Consider the following 6,000-nt stretch of genomic DNA (forward strand, 5'->3'; position numbering starts at 1 on the left):
TTGAAGGCATGGTGCTGTCCCTTAGCTTTTATCCTCAAGGCTGGTGTTCTTTTATCTGAGCCATGCCATCACTGTGTTTTTGGTGGTTAATTGGAGATGAGTCTCTTATGTTGTTTTTAGCATTACAAAAATCAGTTTCCAAATATAAGCTGCTGCATTTTATATTCATGTCAGAAAGTGTGGTTATTGCTACTATATAGGAGGACATGATCCAAATACTGAAGGCTAGCCTCATTTGCCGCTCTATTATTATATACTTTCACAGAAGTATATAAATGTGCATTTTATGGAAGTTTCAGAATATCTGCAATTGTTACAAATGTATGAGGCCTAATTTATCTAAAGGACTTTTTTTTTACTGTCTTTGAAATTCTCTCTTTTTAAAAAATATTCTCTCCTTAAAATGAACTGTATCAGTGATTAATCATGTTAGTAAGAGCAAATGGAGGGAAATTATAGTGAAAATGATTTCTGCTTTAGTTTTCCCAAAGATATCTGTGTAACTATGTTCAGCCATCATTAAATAATGGTAATTTGTCCAATAAATATATCATTAGACAAATTTGTCATGCAAACATAAAAGAGTATACTTACATACCTGTAGACGTATGGATTGATTGCTCTTCATTGCCTCTTGATGTAATCAAGAGATGTAAATATAATATGTATCAGACTGCTACTGGTGTAACAAAGCACACTGTCTTACACTAGCCATTTTTCTGTAAGTAGAATGAATACACTCTAAAATAACAACAAGTACAGTATAGTAAACAAAGAAAATAATAATAGTCATTCATATAATTCGCAAATATTACATCATGGGCATAGTTGTCTACTCTTCCATACAACTGGCTACACAGTAAATTTGTTTACAGCATCATCACCACAGAAATGTGAATAATGTATCATACCATGATGTTATAATAGATTGACTATCACTAGTCAATGAAAGTGTTTAAGTGGTCCATCACTGACTTTTTAGACATTAACTGGCACAAGACAATGTTGAAGGTGATCTCAGAAAGCATGTTAATGGAGTGGGGCAAGTGAGGAAAGGAAGACAGAATAACAAATAAAAATAAGTTAATTAGATAAATGCTAAGGGTTGGGGTTCAATCATACTGAGGAATCTTCGAAAAAGTGTGTAGAATGCGCTTTGGTGTTATTCAAAGAGAGAGAGAGGAAATTCTTCTTTCTCAATAGTTGAGGGTAACGCTAATAAATTTACTTCCTGGCACTTTCCAGCTAGAATAGGCTAACTCTCAGGTCAATGAATGTGTCTAAAGATCTGAAGTAAGCACTATCCTGAACAAGAACTATCTCAGAGTGTCCTTCCCTGTGAGCAAAGTAGAAATAGCATCTATTATTGGATATCTGGATTGGAGACTGAGAAATAAAGATAATCAATTACCCTTCAGTGTATAGACTCTGAAGAATTACAAGCTATCCTGAATGTGTAAATGTGCATATTGGCCAAATATAAGAGCACTTCAAATATTGATGATGTGTATTTTTACTGGGATTTGTGTGCCAAGGATACATGTACAACCCACCTCCACAGAAGGAGAAAGACTTTTATGCCATCGTGAAGGCTTGCAAAAAAATATATCACATAGTATTATAGAATGAAATTTAAATCAGAGACAACAGGGACTTGAAAAGATCAAAAGACAACTCCACCTTCCATATTCCATATTGCAATCTGAATCATTTTCTGTGTGCTTGTCTTTCCAGGGTAAATTGAAGATTAGCCTACAGGTTTGGAAGTATGGAAAATGCAAACGGTATCTTCAAGAATGATCAACAACATTTGTAATTGTCCCAGTTTTCTCTTTTGGAGAAGTATATGCAAAGGATTTGTCTTTAACTGGAAAAACATTTAATCCATTCTTGATAATTAAGATGGAAAGTCACATAGTCTTAACTAAGCAAACATATTCTTAGTACAGAGGAAATTATCATGATGAAAATGCTTTTTATAGCTGTTTTTCCAGAATTGAATTAAGGAAGGTCTTATAGCCAGATAGCTAAATTCAAAGTAACTATGCTGATAGCTGATTCTAAATTTAGGTTGTTGGATACATTTATAGACACTTAGAAACATAATCACAGCCACCTGGTAATGGTCTCTATTTTATGATATTTATGAGCTCTTGGGCTCATCTGAGCTGCCAAAATTTAAATATAAGCTCTTTTTAACTAATGGCATCAGACCAAGCAGTCTAGATACTTTGTTCTATTGAGAAAAATTATCTAAATTATTTAAGATTTTATTGATTTAATAATTTTCTAATTATTTATCTAAAAAATATACTAAATCTTTATACTTAATCAATAACTGTTTCCTTAATTTTGTGAATATATAGCTAAAACCAGAGTATCCTAAGAAAGAACACAAATGAGAAAATAATAAACAGTTTTATGGCATGTCAATAAAGCTTATCTTTCTCTAAAAAAAGTCTTGACTTGACGACAAACGCTATGCTTTATTTTGAATTGAGGTAATTTCTCTAATTATGGAAAAGTGTGCTGTTCAATTAGTACCACCCCAAACAATATATTCTAACAACGTTGCATCTCCTAAAGTCTAATACAAATATTGATCAAATGAATCAAAAAACACAAGCTGAGAAATATTAATATAAACACATGTGCAGATGTAAGCATCTTTTTTGGTGGCTCTTGAGTAAGAGTGGTCTCAAACAGCAATTCTCAAACCTTGTTGTACACTACTGTTATCTAGGAAAATCCTGATGACAGAGCACACTCTTTACCAATATATTCAAACAAAGTCCACAATATAACAAAGAAAAACCTGTATCACTTTGAAGGTCCCCAGATTATTCCAGTGTGCAACAAAATTTGAAATATTTTGTAGATTTTTAATGCATGATTAAAACCTATTGGAAGGATAATTAATCATAATGGTAAATATCTTGCTTTGGACATACAATGGTTGGATTTCTAAGAAAACAAGATTGTGTGTCAAGAATTAGTCTTCTAATTGCCATGAATTTGTATCAAGTTAATTCAAGACCTGTTAGGGAAATTCCAAAAAGATGAATGATTCAAACACCCTTGGGTGTTCAGGGTATGAGTTTGGCTGGGATGCAGCCACATTCTTATTGAAGATTACAGAATCTGGCATTCTAGAGTTCATCGTCTCCTGCAATATCCTATCCAAAGACAAGAGATGAAGAATCAGGAAAGAGGTAGAAGTCAACAGAGAAATTAACAATAAAAGACTATTAAAAAATCACTGCTGCCAGAGGAAAAAATATATATAGTTTATTTTAGCTTTTGGACTTTAAGAACAAAATATTAAATCCCTTATTATGTCCTTCACTGTAGCAGTCCCAGAAAATGACACATATGGAGAAAAGAAAAGAAAAAGAAATATGAAGGGAATATGTGAACTGAGCATTTGCTATTATAAATGGTATTTTCAATGCTATAATAATGAACACTACCATTAGTTTTATTAAGTAAATACTAATGTTTCCATTTCCAAGATGGTATTGGAAAATATGTTTTTCTAAGATGATAAAGCTAATAAATGGCCAAATCAGAATATAAATTTAGATTTAATAAACATATGAAACTCATATTTTCCCTTTGTACAGGCCACAAAATTTTCTCCTTCCCTTTCAACTTCTCTGTCTTCTTGTATCACTCTTGTAAGTATATAAATGATGTCTTTTGCAGAAACAGGGATGTTTCTTTAAGAGAACTGGGTTAATCACTACTGCTGTTAAGAGCCAGTTCTGTCCTGGAGGGTTACCTTGTGTACTAGGTGGAGACTGGCATAATAAACAGATTTGATCTCTTACGCTTGAGGAAACTGGAAAATCTTAATGAGAAGCTTGCACTTACTTGAAGGAGTTCCAAAGACTAGGGAAAGTCAGAGTCTCTGACATCAGCATCACCTGACATCTAAAGCAATTTAGCCCTAGAACATTCTTCTGGAGATCAGAGTTGTTTGTTTCCACATTTCCAGGAACATTTAAGGAAAGAGAATGTAATCTACCACAAGTGATGCTGCCTTTTGGACCACGTCTTCTATTAGACATTTTTAGAACTTTACCATCTCTGACAGGATGGGTGGTGGCAAGACCCTAGGGGCCAGTTGTTAAGAGCGCCCACCACTCACAGTAATGCCTGCAGCAGCCCTCAGCCACTAAATACAGGAAGCTCCACCCACATCCTCAGTTTGTATCATTCACTGTCCCCGTTCAAGAGATTTTTAAAGAGTACCAGATTCTCCCTTCACTCTCTGCTTTCTTAGAATTGCATCACACCATTGGGTTACAGAGTAGATTACATCTTTTTCAATAAAGCAAGTCCATTCTAGTACCACAGCTGCTATCAGCAAGTAGCTTGCACCCTGCTAGTAGGCAGAGTAGAGACCTGTTTGGGTGTTTTTAGATATGTTATTAGTGGAATTCTTGCAGCTGTTCTCTCTCTTCCCACTCCTTTAATATTATCTATGGTAATCACCTTTATTTCCTTTTTTATTTGTAAAGATACTGTACAGACGTGTTATAGTTATATATGAGTAATGAGTCCATTTCCTATTGAGCATTGTTATCCCCTCCTTTGTTTTTCTCTTACCATTCCTTCCCTTCTCACCTCCCCAACTCCCCTCTCCTCCCCCCATCTAAAGTTGTAAAGTTCATTTTCAACATAGTGTCTTGTACATCTCATTGTTAAAATGGGTCAACCTGTACCTTTGTTTCAGTATTTTGTTATTTCCCTTTTCTTCCCCAAATTAGAAAAATGTATATACAGGGCACCTGAATCAAACACAGTGAAAACAGGGATTATACCATGGGGGAAGAACATATAAAATAAACAAAAAAATCACGTAATACATTAAAAACAACAGCAACAACAAAAAAGCCCTCTTGTGTCCCTATTTTGAGGTTCATTTTGCTTCATATCATATGTACATAGCTTTTGACCTTTTCTACTTGTCTGGTAAGATTATCCTAAATGTTTACTAGCTATTGCAAATAAAGGAAACCATGGGAGCTATGTTTCTTTGGATCTAGCTTACTTCACTTAATATAATTTTTTCCAAGTATTTCCATTTCCTAACAAATGAGGCAGTGTCATTCTTTCTGATAGAGGCATAGAATTCCATTGTATGTATGTATGTGTGTGTGTGTGTGTGTGTGTGTGTGTATATATATATATATATATATATATATATATCACATTTTCTTTATTCATCTACTGAGGGGCATCTGGGTTGGTTCCATATCTTAGCTATGGTGAATAATGCTGCAATAAACATAGCTGTGCTAGTAGCTTTTGTATGACCTTGTCTGTGATTGTTTGGATAAATGCTCAAAAGTGGGTTTGCTAGGTCATAGGGGAGCTCTATGTGGAGTCTTTTGAGGAACCTCCATACTGCTTTCCAAAGTGGTTGGACAAGTTTACACTCCCACCAACAATGCAGTATGGTTCCCTTTTGGTCACATCCCCTCCAGCATCTAAATCCCCCAACAACAAATCCTTAAAGAAACAACTGTCCAGTTTTTTTAAATGCAGTTAACTTAACATTTGGTACATTTTTTTCTTCCTTACATGCCTGTCATTTATTTATTTTCATTTTTTAATTATTTATTTTTTATTGTCAAGGTGATGTACAGAGGGGTTTATAGTTCCAAAAATAAAATCACAAGTACATTTCTTGTCTAATTTGCTACCCCCTCCCTCATTTTTCTCCCACTTTCCCTCCCTTCTATCCCCTCTCAAGTTGTACAGGTACTTTCCAGTATATTGTCTTGTGAGTATTGTTGTTGCATTGTCATTTATTTTTAAGCGTTACATTCTTTATATGAGGAAGAACATACTTATAATTTTTGTTTATAGTTTGAAAACAAACCTGTTAGAGAAAGAATTTCCCTTCTAAAAGCATGCCTCAGTCTTCACATACTGCAAATTAGACCTTTCCTGAATAATAGACACAAAGACTACTTCATTGGCCCTTTCTGT

The sequence above is a fragment of the Dipodomys ordii genome, unplaced genomic scaffold (assembly GCF_000151885.1).
Source record: "Dipodomys ordii isolate 6190 unplaced genomic scaffold, Dord_2.0 Scaffold34, whole genome shotgun sequence".
NCBI lineage: Eukaryota > Metazoa > Chordata > Mammalia > Rodentia > Heteromyidae > Dipodomys > Dipodomys ordii.